This window comes from Triticum aestivum, chromosome 5A, assembly GCF_018294505.1.
Source record: "Triticum aestivum cultivar Chinese Spring chromosome 5A, IWGSC CS RefSeq v2.1, whole genome shotgun sequence".
Lineage (NCBI taxonomy): Eukaryota > Viridiplantae > Streptophyta > Magnoliopsida > Poales > Poaceae > Triticum > Triticum aestivum.
Genome location: NC_057806.1, coordinates 682705288 through 682723226, shown reverse-complemented (window position 1 = coordinate 682723226; position 17939 = coordinate 682705288). Strand labels below are relative to the sequence as shown.

At 48.5% G+C, this 17939-nt stretch overlaps 1 pseudogene; it reads right to left on the bottom strand.

The window, feature by feature from the left end:
• Positions 1-13440: 13440 nt before the first annotated feature.
• LOC123101800 (receptor kinase-like protein Xa21) lies at positions 13441-16971 on the bottom strand (annotated as a pseudogene).
• Positions 16972-17939: the final 968 nt, after the last annotated feature.

Sequence of the window (17939 nt, the reverse complement as noted above, 5' to 3'; positions counted from 1 at the left end):
CGATCGGATCGTGAAGACGCACGACTACATCAACCGCGTTGTGCTAACGCTTCCCCTTTCGGTCTACGAGGGTACGTGGACAACACTCTCCCCTCTCGTTGCTATGCATCACCATGATCTTGCGTGTGCGTAGGAATTTTTTTAAAATTACTACGTTCCCCAACAGTGGCATCCGAGCCAGGTTTTATGCGTAGATGTCATATGCACGAGTAGAACACAAGTGAGTTGTGGGCGATATAAGTCATACTGCTTACCAGCATGTCATACTTTGGTTCGGCGGTATTGTTGGATGAAGCGGCCCGGACCGACATTACATGTACGCTTACGCGAGACTGGTTCTACCAACGTGCTTTGCACACAGGTGGCTGGCGGGTGTCAGTTTCTCCAACTTTAGTTGAACCGAGTGTGGCCACGCCCGGTCCTTGCGAAGGTTAAAACAGCACCAACTTGACAAACTATCGTTGTGGTTTTGATGCGTAGGTAAGAACGGTTCTTGCTCAACCCATAGCAGCCACATAAAACTTGCAACAACAAAGTAGAGGACGTCTAACTTGTTTTTGCAGGGCATGTTGTGATGTGATATGGTCAAGACGTGATGAGATATAAGTTGTTGTATGAGATGATCATGTTTTGTTGAAGTTATCAGCAACTGGCAGAAGCCTTATGGTTGTCTCTTTATTGCATAAGATGCAATCGCCAAATAATTGCTTTACTTTATCGCTATGCGATAGCAATAGTTGCGAGAGCAATAGTTGGCGAGACGACCATGTGACGACACATTGATATAGATCAAGATGATGGAGATCATGGTGTCATGCCGGTGACGATAGAGATCATGACGGTACTTTGGAGATGGAGATCAAAGGCGCAAGATGACCATGGCCATATCATGTCACATATTTTGATTGCATGTGATGTTTTTTATACATCTTATTTTGCTTAGTTCGACGGTAGCTTTATAAGATGATCTCTCACTAAATTTCAAGATAAAAGTGTTCTCCCTGAGTATGCACCGTTGCCAAAGTTCATCGTGCCCAGACACCACGTGATGATCAGATGTGATAAGCTCTACGTCCATCTACAATGGGTGCACTCAGGTTAAACTTGACGAGCCTAGCATATGCAGATATGGCCTCGGAACACTGAGACCGAAAGGTCGAGCGTGAATCATATAGTAGATATGATCAACATAGTGATGTTCACCATTGAAAACTACTCCATTTCACGTGATGATCGGTTATAGTTGATTTGGATCACGTGATCACTTAGATGATTAGAGGGATGTCTATCTAAGTGGGAGTTCTTAAGTAATATGATTAATTGAACTTTAATTTATCATGAACTTAGTCTTGATAGTATTTTGCAAATAATGTTATAGATCAATAGCTTGCGTTCTTGCTTCCCTATGTTTTATATATGTTCCTAGAGAAAACTAAGTTGAAAGATGTTAGTAGCAATGATGCGGATTGGATCCGTGATCTGAGGTTTATCCTCATTGTTGCACAAAAGAATTATGTCCTTGATGCAGGAGCAGATGCAGATGTTATGAACGTTTGGCTAGCTCAATATGATGACTACTTGATAGTTTAGTGCACCATGCTTAAAAGGCTTAGAATCGGGACTTCAAAGACGTTTTGAATGTCATGGACCATATGAGATGTTTCAGGAGTTGAAGTTAATATTTCAAGCAAATACCCGAGTTGAGAGATATGAAGTCTCCAACAAGTTATATAGCTAAAAGATGGAGGAGAATAGCTCAAGCAGTGAGCATGTGCTCAGATTGTCTGGGTACTACAATCGCTTGAATCAAGTGGGAGTTAATCTTCTAGATAAAATAGTGATTGACAGAATTCTCTAGTTACCATCACCAAGTTAGTAGAACTTCGTGATGAACTATAATATGCAAGGGATAACGGAAATGATTCCCAAGCTCTTCGTGATACTGAAAATCGACGAAGGTAGAAATCAAGAAAAGCATCAAGTGTTGATGGTAAACAAAACCACTAGTTTCAAGTAAAGGGACAAAGGGAAGAAAAGGGAACTTCAAGAAGAACGGCAAGCAAGTTGCTGCTGAAGTGAAAAAAACCCAAGTCTGGACCTAAGCCTGAAACTGAGTGCTTCTACTGCAAAGGGATTGGGCACTAGAAGCGGAACTACCCCAAGTAATTGGCGGATAAGAAGGATGGCAAAGTGAACATAGGTATATTTGATATACATGTTATTGATGTGTACTTTACTAGTGTTTATAGCAACCCCTCAGTATTTGATACTAGTTCAGTTGCTAAGAATAGTAACTCGAAACAGGAGTTGCAGAATGAACAGAGACTAGTTAAGGGTGAAGTGATGATGTGTATTCGAAATGGTTCCAAGATTGATATGATCATCGTCGCACACTCCCTATACTTTCGGGATTAGTGTTAAACCTAAAATAAATGTTATTTAGTGTTTGCGTTGAGCATGAATATGATTGGATCATGTTTATTGCAATATGGTTATTCATGTAAGTTGCAGAATAATTGTTGTTCTGTTTACATGAATAAAACCTTCTATGGTCATACACCCAATGAAAATGGTTTGTTGGGTCTCGATCGTGGTGATACACATTTTCATAATATTGAAGCCAAAAGATACAAAGTTAATAATGATAGTGCAACTTATTTGTGGCACTACCATTTAGGTCATATTGGTGTAAAGCGCGTGAAGAAAATCCATGCTGATGGGCTTTTGGAATCACTTGATTATGAATCAATTGATGCTTGCGAACCATGCCTTATGGGCAAGATGACTAAGACTCCGTTCTCCGGAACAATGCAGCAAGCAACAGATTTGTTGGAAATCATGCATACCGATGTATGTGGTCCGATGAATATTGAGGCTCGCGGCAAGTATCATTATTTTCTGATCTTCACAGATGATTTGAGCAGATATGAGTATATCTACTTGATGAAACACAAGTCTGAAACATTTGAAAAGTTCAAAGAATTTCAGAGTGAAGTGGAGAATCATCGTAACAAAATAAAAGTTTCCACGATATGATCGCAGAAGTAAAATATTTGAGTTACATGTTTGGCCTTCAGTTAAAACAATGTGAAATAGTTTCACTACTCACGCCACCTGGAACACCATAGTGTAATGGTGTGTCTGAACGTCGTAACCGTACTTTATTAGATATGGTGCAATCTATGACGTCTCTTACTGATTTACCGCTATCGTTTTGGGATTATGCATTAGAGACAGCTACATTCACATTAAATAGGGCACCATCTAAATCCGTTGAGACGACACCGTATGAACTATGGTTTGTCAAGAAACCTAAGCTGTCATTTCTTAAAGTTTGAGGTTGCAATGCTTATGTGAAAAAGTTTCAACCTGATAAGCTCAAACCCAAATCGGAGAAGTGCGTCTTCATAGGATACCCAAAAGAAAATGTTGGGTACACCTTCTATCACAGATCCGAAGGCAAGATATTCATTGCTGAGAATGGATCCTTTCTAGAGAAGGAGTTTCTCTCGAAAGAAGTGAGTGGTAGGAAAGTAGAACTTGATGAGGTAACTGTACCTGCTCCCTTATTGGAAAGTAGTTCATCACAGAAATCTGTTCTGTGACTACTACACCAATTAGTGAGGAAGCTAATGATGATGATCACGTAACTTCAGATCAAGTTACTACCAAAACTCGTAGGTAAACCAGAGTGAGATCCACACCAGAGTGGTACAGTAATCCTGTTTTGGAGGTCATGTTAATTGACCATGACGAACCTACGAACTATGAGGAAGCGATGATGAGCCCAGATTCCACGAAATGGCTTGAGGCCATGAAATCTGAGATGGGATCCATGTATGAGAACAAAGTGTGGACTTTCGTTGACTTGCCCGTTGATCAGCAAGCCATAGAAAATAAATGGATCTTCAAGAGGAAGATGGACGCTGATAGTAGTGTCACTATCTACAAAACTAGAATTGTCGTAAATAGGTTTTCGACAAGTTCAAGGTGTTGACTACGATGAGAATTTCTCACTCGTATCTATGTTTAAGTCTGTCTAAATCATGTTAGCAATTGCCGCATTTTATGAAATCTGGCAAATGAATAAACAAAACTGCATTCCTTAATGGATTTACTAAAGAAGAGTTGTATATGATGCAACCAGAAGGTTTTGTCAATCCTAAAAGTGCTAACAAAATATGCAAGCTCCAGCGATCCATCTATGGACTGGTGCAAGCATCTCGGAGTTGGAATATACGCTTTTCTAAGTTGATCAAAGCATATTGTTTTATACAGACTTACGGTCAAGCTTGTATTTATAAGAAAAGTGAGTGAAAGCACTACATCATTTCTGATAAGTATATGTGAATGACATATTGTTGATCGGAGATAATGTAGAACTATTCTGCAAAGCATAAAGGAATGTTTGAAAGGAGTTTTTTTTTCAAAGAAAGACCTCGGTGAAGCTACTTACATATTGAGTATCAAGATCTATAGAGATAGATCAAGACGCTTGATAAGTTTTTCAATGAGTACATACCTTGACAAGATTTTGAAGTAGTTCAAAATGGAATAGTCAAAGAAAGAGTTCTTGCCTGTGTTACAAGGTGTGAAGTTGAGTAAGACTCAAAACCCGACCATGGCAGAAGATAGAGAGAGAATGAAAGTCATTCCCTATGCCTCAGCCATAGGTTCTATAAAGTATGCCATGTTGTGTACCAGACCTATTGTATACCCTGCCCTGCGTTTGGCAAGGGAGTACAATAGTGATCTAGGAGTAGATCACTGGACATTGGTCAAAATTATCCTTAGTGGAATAAGGATATGTTTCTCGATTATGGAGGTGACAAAAGGTTCGTCGAAAAGGGTTACGTCGATGCAAGTTTTGACACTGATCCAGATGACTCAAAGTATCAATCTGGACACATATTGAAAGTGGGAGTAATTAGCTAGAGTAGCTCCGTGCAGAGCATTGTTGACATAGAAATTTGCAAAATATATACAGATCTAAATGTGGCAGACCCGTTGACTAAACTTCCCTCACAAGCAAAACATGATCACACCTTAGTACTCTTTGGGTATTAATCATATAGTGATATGAATTAGATTATTGACTCTAATAAACCCTTTGTGTGTTGGTCACATGACGATGTGAACTATGGGTGTTAATCACATGGTAATGTGAACACTGATGTCAAATCACATGGCGATGTGAACTAGATTATTGACTCTAGTGCAAGTGGGAGACTGGAGGAAATATGCCCAAGAGGCAATAATAAAGTTATTATTTATTTCCTTATATCATGATAAATGTTTATTATTCATGCTAAATTTGTATTAACCGGAAACATAATACATGTGTGAATACATAGACAAACAGTATGTCACTAGTATGCCTCTACTTGACTAGCTCGTTGAATCAAAGATGGTTAAGTTTCCTAGCCATAGACATGAGTTGTCATTTGATTAACGGGGTCACATCATTAGAGAATGATGTGATTGACTTGACCCATTCCATTAGCTTAGCACTTGATCGTTTAGTTTATTCCTATTGTTTTCTTCATGACTTATACATGTTCCTATGACTATGAGATTATGCAACTCCCGTTTACCGGAGGAACACTTTGTGTGCCACCAAATGTCACAATGTAACTGGGTGATTATAAAGGTGATCTACAGGTGTCTCCGAAGGTACTTGTTGGGTTGGCGTATTTCAAGATTAGGATTTGTCACTCCGATTGTCGGAGAGGTATCTCTGGGCCCACTCGGTAATGCACATCACTATAAGCCTTGGAAGCATTGCAACTAATGAGTTAGTTGCGGGATGATGTATTACGGAATGAGTAAAGAGACTTGCCGGTAACGAGATTGAACTAGGTATTGAGATGCCGACGATCGAATCTCGGACAAGTAACATACCGATAACAAAGGGAACAACGTATGTCGTTATGCGGTTTGACCGATAAAGATCTTCGTAGAATATGTAGGAGCCAATATGAGCATCCAGGTTCCACTATTGGTTATTGTTCGGAGACGTGTCTCGGTCATGTCTACATAGTTCTCGAACCCGTAGGGTCAGCACGCTTAAAGTTCGATGACGGTTATATTATGAGTTTATGTGTTTTGATGTACTGAAGGAGTTCGGAGTCCCGGATGAGATCGGGGACATGACGAGGAGTCTCGAAATGGTCGAGACGTAAAGATCGATATATTGGACGACTATATTCGGACATCGGAAAGGTTCCGAGTGATTCGGGTATTTTCGGGAGTACCGGGAGTTACGGGAATTCGTATTGGGCCTTAATGGGCCATACGGGAAAGGAGAGAAAGGCCTCAAAGGGTGGCCGCACCCCTCCCCACGGGCTGGTCCGAATTGGACTAGGGAGGGGGGCTCCCCTTCCTTCCTTCTCCTTTTCCCTTCCCTTTCCTTCTCTCCTACTCCTACTACTTGGAAGGGCTTCTAGTTCTACTAGGAAAGGGGGAATCCTACTCCCGGTGGGAGTAGGACTCCCCTAGGGCGCGCCATAGAGAGGGCCGGCCCCTCCCCTCCTCCACTCCTTTATATACATGGCCAGGGGCACCCCATAGACACAACAATTGATCCCTTGGATCTCTTAGCCGTGTGTGGTGCCCCCCTCCACCATAATCCACCTCGATCATATCGTAGCGGTGCTTAGGCGAAGCCCTGCGTCGGTAGAACATCATCATCATCACCACGCCGTCGTGCTGAAGAAACTCTCCCTCAACACTCGGCTGGATCGGAGTTCGAGGGACGTCATCGAGTTGAATGTGTGCAGAACTCGGAGGTGTCGTGCGTTCGGTACTTGATCGGTCGGATCGTGAAGACGTACGACTACATCAACCGTGTGAGAAGAACAATGATCGTTTCGACGCCGCCCGGGCGGCGACCTTTAACGCCATGATCAATGGCCTTGGGTGGCTTGAGCTACCGCTCTCTGATCGTCTCTTCACTTAGACCAATAAGCCCTCCCCCCCCACTCTCGCTCGCCTCGATAGGGTCTTTTTTTACTCTAGGTGGGACGCCCTTTTCCCGGACTCCTCGCTCTGCTCTCGCCAGCGACCACGTCCCCCTGGTCGTCTCTGCCGTGACTAAGATCCCAGCCTCCACTCGTTTCTTCTTTGAAACTGCTTGGTTAACTAACCCCCTCTTCCAACATTCCACTCTCCCTGCCTATACGGGCCGTACTAGCGACCGGGACGCTGGCCACGCGCAAGAAAGCTTTCAGGTCGGCGGCCAAAGCTTGGAAAAAGAAACACCGCTATGTCCCAACTTTTAGGAATGACCGCTCCTTTCTTATTGATCTCATGGATTTTCTGGAGGAATATCGTTGTCTCTCTACAGATGAAGCTGCTCTCCACTCAGATGCCTGTCTGGCGTTGGACGCTGCCATCCTCAAGCAGGCAACGTATTGGAAGCAGCGGGGGAAATGTCGTGGCATGCGGGAGGGGGATGAAAACACCCGCTTCTTCCACGCACAGGCTTCCCAACGCTGGCGCGGGAACTGCATCCGCGTCCTCGACGTCGACGGCTCCCACGTCATGGGGCATGCAGCCAAGGCGGGGGCACTCTTGGGATTCTACTCTGGCCTCCTGGGCCGTGCGACGGTGCCCGTCTGGCGTTTTGACGTGATGGGCCTCCTCGCAGCCACCCCCCCCCCCACGTCTACGGGCCCTCACTTGTGGCCCCTTTCCCCCTCGGCGAGATCAGGCGTGCGGCCCTTTGCCTCGATTGCTCGAGCGCCCCGGGCCCCGACGGGTTGGGCCCGGCCTTCTACCATGCCGCCTGGGGCACGGTCGGGCGCGACATCGAGCAACTGTTCACCGTCGTCTATGACGGGTCGGCGTGGCTTGACGGGATCAACAGAGCGTTCATCGCCTTGCTCCCGAAGAGCGAGTGGGTGCCGACGCCAGGGGCATTCCGCCTCGTCTCCTTGCAAAACATCGTTGTTAAGATCCTGTGCCGCGGCCTCACCACCAGGCTGTAGAAGCAGATTGGCTCGTTGATCGACGAGGACCAGTCCGGGTTCATCCCGGTGCGAAGCATTGCTGAAAACTTCGTCTATGTGGAGGAGATGGTGCAATGTTGCTATAAGCATGCTGCCCCCACCATCGTCTTCAAGTTGGACTTTGTCAAAGCCTTCGACTGCATCAACTGGGAGAGTCTGCGTGCGATCTCGCTGCCTCGGGGATTCCTTGGGCTCTGGTGCGACTGGATGGACTTGATCCTCCGCTCCTCGCGCTCCGTTGTTCTATTCAACGGCGTCGCGGGGAAGTGGTTCCCCATCCGCTGCGGGCTGCGGCAGGATGATCCCATCTCCCCCTACCTCTTCCTCATCGTCGCCGACGTGCTCCAGAGGTTGATCCGCCGTGATGATCTGTTGCGTCACCCACTGCTGGAGGGGGAGGCACCGTGGTGTTGCAGTACGCGGACGACACACTCATCATCATGCGCGCATGTCCGTCCGCGGCTGTCCGGCTCCGCTCTATCCTTGATGACTTTGCCGTGGCTACCGGTCTCATCATCAACTATTCAAAGAGCATGTTGGTCCCGATGAATGTGGAGGCTGACACCCTGGCCGCGATCGTGGCGGCCATGGGGTGCCGGGTGAAAGGGGTTCCTGCAGACATACCTGGGGCTCCCGCTGTCGTGCCACAAACTGTCCCTAACGGATTTCCACTTCATCATCGCCAAGGTCGACCGGTACCTTGCTGGCTGGCGTACCCGCCTCCTCTCCCCGACGGGGCGGCTGGTTCTCATCAACGCCGTGTTGGACGCCATCCCAACCTATGCCATGGGCGCGCTCAAGCTGCCCCCCAAGGTGGTGCGCGCGCTGGACTCCCTCCGTCGCTCGTTCCTCTGGAACGCGGCCGAGCGAGCTTCCGGTGCGCAATGTCTCATCGCCTGGGAGCTAGTGTGTCGCGGCAAGGTGGCCTGGGGGTCCGAGACCTCGCCACGTAAAATGACGCCCTCCTTCTGAAGATCCTGCACCGGCTCCACTCTATCCCCTTGTCTCGATGGGCGGCCTGGGTATGGGGCGCCCTGGGTGAGCGTCTTCTTCTGGACCCCCGTGGCTTGGGGCTTGCCGGCGAGCACTAGGCAGCGCTTCGGGGGCTTATGCCTGTCTACCGCGCTCTCTCTCGCGTCTCCCTGGGGGACGACAGGATGACGGCCTTCTGGGGGATCATTGGCTACCCTACGGGCCCGTCCGGTGTGCCTTCCTGCCGCTGGCCTCACACGCAACGTGCGCGGAGGTCTCGGTCTAGGCTGTCTGCACCCTGGGGCTTGACGCGGTGCTCGTGACACGGTTGTCCACTGCTGCCGCCCGGGAACGCCTCCTCCTGCTCCCACTCATCGGGCGGGCAGGGGAGGGCGAGGGCTACGCTGACCACCGCAGCCTGGTCCTATGCAATCAGAAAGGCGGGCGGCTGGCGTCGAGCGCAGCCTACGGGCTCTTCCGCCTAGGAGGTGAGGTGGTGGAGAACGCCGCCTTTCTCTGGAGATCACCGGCGCCGTCCAGGGTTCGGTTCTTCGCCTGGCTGCTGACGCTCGGCCGTATCCACACTCGGGACAATCTGCTGAAAAAACGCATCGTCGAGCTGCGAGGCGCCGGGTGCCCGGAGTGCGGGGCGAGCCTGGAGACGCCTGATCATTTGATCTTCGGCTGCCCCTTCGCGCGTGCGTTCTGGTGCTCTCTGCGCCTTTCCACCTCGGGGCCTGCTATGCGTGCCCTGCACCTCTTCGACGCCTCTGTGGCTGTCAGCTCAGCCTCACCGCATGCGTTCGTGCAGCTGTGCTGCTGGCACCTCTGGAAGCGGCGAAACACGGTTGTGTTCAGGCGGGAATCGCCGTCCCTGGCCGCCACTTTGAAAGCCTGCCGTGACGACGCTATCCTGTGGCGTGGCCGGTTTCGTTCTGCTGACCGTGGACATATTGATGCATGGCTACGGCCCTGCGTGTGTAGAACAAAACTGCATGTAACATAGCAAGGGGGTTCCCCCCCTGCCTCTCTCTCTGCTGTCGCCCCGGCATTTGTACTATTGTACTGTATGTTGGGTTCGAGAAATATATTTAGGTGGGGGAGTTCTCTCCCCCCGGTGAAAATTCAAAAAAAATAAAAAGCCTATGGACTGAGCAGTATGTATAGGTAGCCACTCTGAAAACGTCTGATATCCGTCCCAATCCTGCATGGTCACCACCCCCGGCGCCCACCAATAAACAAAACCCAGCGCCGCATTTGTTATCTGAAATGCAATTTTCTTTCTATTCTTTGACTGGTGTGGTCTGAACTAGGAGAGTCCTCGTCTTCGCCTGGTGGTTTCATTTGAACGGCCGCGTTCCTCAGTTTTCCTGCCCATTGATTTCTTCTTTACTCGTCGTTTTGACTCAATGAACGTACATGTTGCTAGTTCACTTCACTGGGAGAGCGAGGATATATAAGCGGCCTGGTTGGAGACCGTGATCACACACACATTAACCTCCTCTCTTGGCAGGCCACTGATCAACTATCAAGCTGCCCTTTGACTGCCTAGCTAGGTAGCGGGAGTGAGAATCAATGGCATCCCGGCTGGAGCTGCTCATGTCGCAGGGAATGCGACTGTGGAGCTATCTTACCTCCTCATCGGCCGCTGCAGCAGGAACCGGAGTTGCTGTTGCATCCTCCGTTACTCTTGCCAGTTCCAGAAGCCAGCCTCCGCATCGGAACCGTGACCCGCCTAGAAACAGGGCAAACGCGGCAGGGAGGGCTCGCGAGGCAGAGAAACAGTGAGCCTTACAGTTTGGAGAGAATTCTCTGACGCAGGATACATACATGTCGTAGTGATGATTTTATATGCTGCTCCGATCAAATTGATGAACAAGTGTGCAGTTCAGAATTTTGTTTTGAGTGGGAGGTGTAAGCTGGCTATTGAACTTTGCCGTTTTGCATCCTGTGTTGGTTGTGTGTTAAAGGCTCGTATCAAACCTGTATGTTACATGTTCTTCTTTATCTCAAAAAGAAAACTCATGTATGTTCTCCGTAAATCAGCCTCTCGGTTGGAGGAACGACCATGTGTGCCGCGGATGGATGTGTGGTTGTTCATTTTCATCCACCTGAGTTTGATTCTACTGAAAGCGAACGTGCGCCTTGCCGCTCTGTTTTTGATCCATTAAAGGCAAATGAGGAAATTATATACATTTCAAAACAGCCTCGCTTATATATAAAGTAATCATCATGTCCAAACATCAAGTTCAACTGGCAAAAAGAAAAAAGAAAAAGTCTGTCGGGCAACATCACAAACATGCTCAAAAGATGACTCCTACCACACACAAAGAATCGATCATGCTGCCTAGCCGATCCCTATCCCGCTGCCTAAAAAGCGGGTGTCAATGCTGAAAGAAGGACATAAATTTAAACACGGAGTCCGTGGCATATAAAATCATCACCAGGGGTCATGCCATCACCGCATACACTAACCAGAAGAGACGTCTCTCCTACCGATACGTGTGGCCTGGACTTTCAGGAATTATCCACAGTCTGGAGCATACCACTTGGACCTCAAAGCCTCATGAACAAAGCTTCATAGGAGGCGGGTAACATGACATAAGAAGAAAATGTGGGTCCTGGACTCTAGGACCAGAGGCTAGACGGAAGAGTCGGGACGACAAAAGAACCCGCTTCATCCCTACCGCTCCCGCGAGCGGCTGGGCGAAGCCTAGGCGCCGCCGGCCCTAGTCCACCTCCCGCCTCCCCTTTCCCTCGCCGCCGGAGGCCGCGGCCGGGAAAAGCTTGGTCCGCGTTGGCGGCGGCGGGGCTCTCCCTCCTCATATGGGGTGCGTGGTGCGGGACGCGTGGTCAGCGGGGGCGCCGCGCTCGACGTGGGTTGGCGGCGGCGAGGCGCATGGGTTCACCAGCGGCGACGGCGTGCATCCTTGTTGCGGTGGATGTGCAGGTGCTCGAATGGAGCGGGGGGCAGGTGGTGCATGCCTACGCGAGGCGGTGGTGGCGGGCCTCTCGATCTAGATCTGGATCAGGGGCGCCTCCGTCCGGCTGCACGTGGGCGGCGTGGACCGTGGCGGCGAGGATGCTGGTTGGCGTGGGAGCAGGCATGCTTTGCGGGGTCGTTCCTCTGGAGTTGGTGCGGGTGCGGCGCAATCGCCCCGGCGGACCCGAGCTTCCGTTGGGGATGCCATGGGTGACGAGCATGGGCTGGCCTTAGCCTGACTAGCTCCGGCAGCGCGGCTTGCGGTTGCATCGGTGGACTAGGGCTCGGGGTCAGTGGTCGGTGGTTTCGCCGTGGGTTCTTCCTGTGAGCGTGGAGACGGGGCGGTGGTCAGCGAGTGGTGGCCATGGCGCGGAGCCGAGGTGGAGTGGGTTTGCCGGAATGGCTGCTAGGTGGCCGGAGTTGCCGGCCGCCATCTGCAGCCCCCATGGTTTGGGCCGGCGAACGCCTTCACTGGGTGTGTGTTCTGGCAGTAGGCCGGTGACGTGGACGAACGTCCGTGCAGGAGTTTGACCTAGTCCTCCTGCCCAGAGTTCATTGCTCCCTACACGTGGTTGGGACACCTCTGGCTAAGCCAAGGTGGGTCCTTCCGGTCCGGTTGGAGAGGCGTCCTCACGTTATAGCGTCAGTAGAGGTCCATGGTAGTGGTGGTCGGGGCATCCGTGTGCCAGCGGTTGGATCGGTGCCTCAAACCACAGACTTTGCGTCGTATAAGCTGGTTACTCAACAATGGCCATTGGGAGCCACTGAGTCATGTCCCTCGGTCCACCGGGATTGGTGGGATTGCAAGTGTGGGCGCCCCGAAGATGGTGGCGCTGACCCTTGGTGGCTGATGTCCGTCTTCTCTTGCCGCAGTTTGTGCACTGGGAAGCGGATCATGGGTAGTGTCTCTCAGCTTGCAAGTCAGGGCGGCGGCCCTGGAAGGTGGTCCGCTTGGTTGGCCCTCTGGCGGGGATCATGGCGGTGGTGGTGGCTATGCCTCTTGGTCGCGTGGACGACAAGAGGTGTAGCAGGGAAAGGCTCGGGTGGGCCATTTGTCTTCGGCAGTGGCGGCACCCGGATTTGGAGCAGGGGATCTGAACTCGCCATGCCTTTCTTGAAGACCTCATGATGGCATGGGGGAGCTACCGAGCGAAAGCTCTGCGCTTTGTCGCTGACGACTGCGACGCTCGTGGGCGCCGTTTTCTTTTTGAAGACGCCGTCATGGTGCTCCTCTCCGTGCCTGAGTTTCTGATGAAAACCTTGTCCGTTGGACTTGACAGCGGCGATACCTGGCGTCGTTCCCCCTCCCGAGGGCGTTGTCATGGAGCTTAGGTGTTCCAGGGTGTTGTATGGCGGTGTTCTCAGGTCTTCCTGTGTTATGTTTCGGTCCTGTAGTCTCTAGCGGTCTGCGTTTTACGATTATCCTGGGATCGGCTGTGTAAGAGGGTTATCTCACATGGGTGGTCGGCTAGCCTGCTAATTCTTTGCTTCATCAGACACGCATGTGTCTGAGGCCACATGCTTTATTCTAAGTATCTCAGTAGAAACTTGTCCCATACCCGGCCGCTCTTTGGGTGATGTCATGGAGCAAGAGAGGCCTATTGTTAAAAGTGGGATGACGCAATTCTTCATCATGTCAGTTGCATTGCTGCTATCTTGTAGCATTGTGGGGTCAACAACCTCACGAATATTCTTTGTAAATGCTCTATCAACAAATTCATGAAGGCTTATACCATCGTTGAATTTTTCATCAGTTGGACTACACCCTGCTATCAGTTGTAACAGAAGCACTCCGAAGCTATAGACATCACCCTTGGTTGATATCTCTTCGCTCATTCCATACTCTGCATTTACATGTAAAACACATAATAAAATTAGAGAATCACCACTATTTGTACAACTCCATAAGGAACAAACAGAACCACTATCTTGCAAATAAGCTTATCTCACCTGGTGGGATGTATCCTATGGATCCTTTTAAGCGGCTCAAACTTGCTGAACTATCTTGATGTGCATTTGCTGTGCTAACAAGAATCTTGCTAGGCCAAAGTCGATGACGTACGCAACCATGTCAAGACCCAGAAGTATATTGCTTGGCTTCAAGTCGCAGTGTATAACTGGAGGTGCACACTGATTGTGAAGGTAATCCAAAGCAACTGCCACATCCAAGGCTATGTTAGTCCTTTGGCTTAAACTCAGAATTTTCTTTTCACCATCTTCAGGATCTTTTAGATGTAGCCACATTTCTAGGTTCCCATTTGGCATGTATGGGAACACTAGGGCCTTGAAATCTGCCCCAGTATGATCCACAGAAGAGCATGAGGTAATGATTTTTACAAGATTCCGATGGCGAACATTTCTTAGGGCTTCACACTCTGCTATGAAGCTCCTATCTGCCCCAGTAATGTCAAGGTCAAAAATCTTGATGGCAACTTGATCTGCTTGAAACTGCAGACTTCCCTTATAAACCCTTCCAAATGATCCAGAACCAATTAAGTTTTCAGAAGAAAACCTATCAGTTGCCCTTACCAAGTCTTCATATGATATCTTCTCAAATGATATCTTCTCTAGCTTCTTTACGTGCGCATTGTCATGTTGCAAATGGGGATTTGCTTGCATCCGTTTCCTCCTATAAATTGTTGCCATACAAGAGAAAAGGATTGCAGTGGCAACAACAATTGGCAATAGAATCACTAGGACTAGAACCAGTGGCTTCTGCTTTCTTTTGCTGTCAGACAGAGCCATACAAAGAGACATACCTCTCATCGGGACAATTGTACACAGATGATCATTTCCTTGGAGTGAAACTGCACCAATGTTGTCAAAAACACCACCTGTCGGAACTGCTCCATCAAAATGGTTAAAGGATAAATTCAGGCCTTGCAGTGATTTCAAGGATTTGAGGAACTCTGGTACTTTTCCAGACAAATTGTTCCCAGAAATATCCATGTGTTTTATGCTGACTAAGTTGGAAAATGTTTGTGGAATTCTTCCTGCAAAGAAGTTGTTTTGCATCTCAAGATACTCCAGATCAACACACTGGCCGAGAGTTGATGGTATGTTGCCAGTCAACCTGTTATTTGACATGTTGATTTTCTTCAGATGAAGGAGACTTCCAACTTCATCTGGCATTCTTCCAGACAAGTAGTTGTTTGACAAGTCCAGCTCTTTAGAAAGCGTAGAGATTGTCAAGATTTTACTTGGTATACGCCCATCTAGTGAGTTGTGAGCAAGGTTGAGTATGGTGAGTTGAGTGCATTGTGATATACTTGCAGGTATTCTTCCACTGAAGCTGTTATGATCCAATTCCAGCGTGCTCAGCTGGACAAGATTGGCAACAGTATCTGGAATCTGACCCGAAAGCTTGTTTTGCGCAAAGGATAGATCAACCAATTTGTACAATTTCCCAATTGTTGATGGTATATTACCGGTGAGAAGATTGTCACCCATATACAAGCCAATGAGGCTCTTGAGGTTGCCAATCTCCGGTGGTATAGGTCCAGAAATTTTGTTGCTACTTAGCCACAAGTAGTCAAGACTATTTGAAAGGTTCCCAATAGAACTTGGCAATTTCCCATTGAGATTGTTCCCATCCAGGGCCAACATGTTCAGTCTGGAGCAGTTAGATAGTGAAGAGACAAAGCCCCAATCATCTGCTTCTAGTTTGTTGATTGCCAAATCGAGTAGCACTAAATTTGGCAATGAGCCGAAGAATGGTATGAGTCCAGTAAATCTATTAGTGTTCAGGTCAAGCCTTTGTAGGTGGTATGCTTTGAGAAGAGAGGATGGGATTGGTCCATCAAAACTGTTATATGAGAGTATTAGGTCCTGTATATTGGGGAGGGTGTAGCCAATGTCAAAGGGTAATCTGCCGACAAGTGAGTTTTCTGCTATGGTGAGACTTCTCAGGGATGACATATTGAAGATGGACGGTGGAACCTGCCCAGATAAGTTGTTCGTAGTCAAGGTCAATATCTCTAGTGTTGGAATATAACCTAAGCTCTCTGGGATGCTCCCAACTAAATGGTTGTTTGTAAGATAAAGATGAACTAGGGAAGAAAGGTTCCCTAGTGAGGAAGGTATTCCTCCTGAAAGATTGTTAAACCTTAAAGAGAGTTTCTTAATAGGGGACGATGCGACAGTAACAGAAGGTATCGAACCAACAAAATTGTTCTTTTCAAGGCAAATGGCACCAAGTGACAAAGTGTTGAGCAGAGCCTTTGGGAGTTCCCCAGTAAGACCATTGCTCATGAGCCTAAGTACTTGAAGAGATGAACTATTTGCCAAGGACTGTGGGATGACCCCTCCGAGGGCATTCATCCCAAGATCGGCATATGTGAGATGGCGACTGCTGCCCAAAGACGGAGGTATGGTGCCGGTAAGCATGTTTTTGGCAAGAACTAGCATGCGCAGCGCAGGAAGGTCTCCGAAAGCAGGAGGGATGCTCCCCTGGAGCTTGTTGTTGCCAAGGTTAATCTCTTGAAGGCGCTTGCACTGGCTAAGGCTATGCGGGATCTCTCCACGGAGGGAATTGTTCCACAAACCCAGAATTTGGAGCTGGGAACATGCAGAGATTTCAGGTGGGATGTTACCTTCCAAAGTGTTCATGCTGAGGTTGAGGTTGGTGAGTCGGCTAAGGAGGCCAAGCTCGGACGGCACAGCGCCATGGAAGCTATTGTTCGACAGCTGGAGCCTTGTCAGCCAAGTGAGCTTGGCAATGCAAGGTGCTATGGTGCCTGAGATGCCTTGGGATTCAAGGTTAAGCGCAATGACATGCCGGGGGGACGTCACGCCGCAGGTGATTCCGTGCCAGTCGCAGAACTCCGTGGACGTGTTGGTCCATGAAGCTAGAAATCCAGCCGGACCCGAGAGCTGGGATTTGAAGCAAAGGAGGGCTTGTCTATCGCTCGGCGGTTCATCGCAGATTCCTAATGATGGTAGGCTGCAAGAGAAACCCAGGAAGAGGCAGAGAAACCGAAAAAGGCCTGGAAACAACAAAGTTGTCATTACTCAGCTATCGAGATTGATGGAAGCTCTCGCTTTGCAAGAGGATTTCTAGGTGTGGTGTGTAGTGGTAGCTCACCCACTTTAAATAGAAGGTTGGCATCTTTGCTTGGAAAGTGGCGAGGAAGGAATATGTGGAGGCTATCTGTGGAGTGGAAGCTGAGGACTTCTAAGTGTGGTTTGCACGCAGTCTACGGGCGGCAATGCGATCATGCTGGCGGAGGCGCAGGTACACAATACCAGAGCAGATGACACTGATGACGTTGGCAGGGACACAACCAAGTGACGCATGACAAGCCAGTATATATACAATAAAAAAATTGCAGCTATGTGGACTCCTAAACAACACCCAGCTTAGATGCCGACGTTGGTAAGGGTAAGCATATAATTGACTGACTGACTACTCGCACTGCAGGCCCAGCTCAGCGAGATCAAGACAAATGCACTAGTTGATTAATGAGGTAAGAAGCTTCCTCACTGGAGGGAGCAAGGTTTCAAAGGTACCAGGAGTCAAAATGAGTTTGGTTGTGAGCTTAGCTTCCTTTGGGAGGATCCTGGATAGAACAAATGCTTTGGTTGGTTGTCCTGTTCAGCCAAACTAGATGATATCTGCAAGTTGGAATGTACTAGCCCTGGCAATTAATAATATTAATAATAAAATGCTAACACACATGCTTCCAGCACAATGGTAGGTGTGTTTGGATTACATATCTGCCTGCTGGCGACCCTTGGATCAACTGGAAGCGGTTGTTGGCGCTCCACTTGTACCTACAATATGGAGTTCTTAGCAAGTTGTCCGTTGTCAGGTTGCTATTGGATTACACTGGATGATTGTCAGTGCTAGTCATCGTCAAGAACCCCAGACCCGTCATATAAAATCAAGCAGTCAAGGGTCATTCCATGGATGAGCATCCATCGATTGGAAAGAAATAAGTTCACATACACACTGCCAAAACGAGACGAAAGTTGTC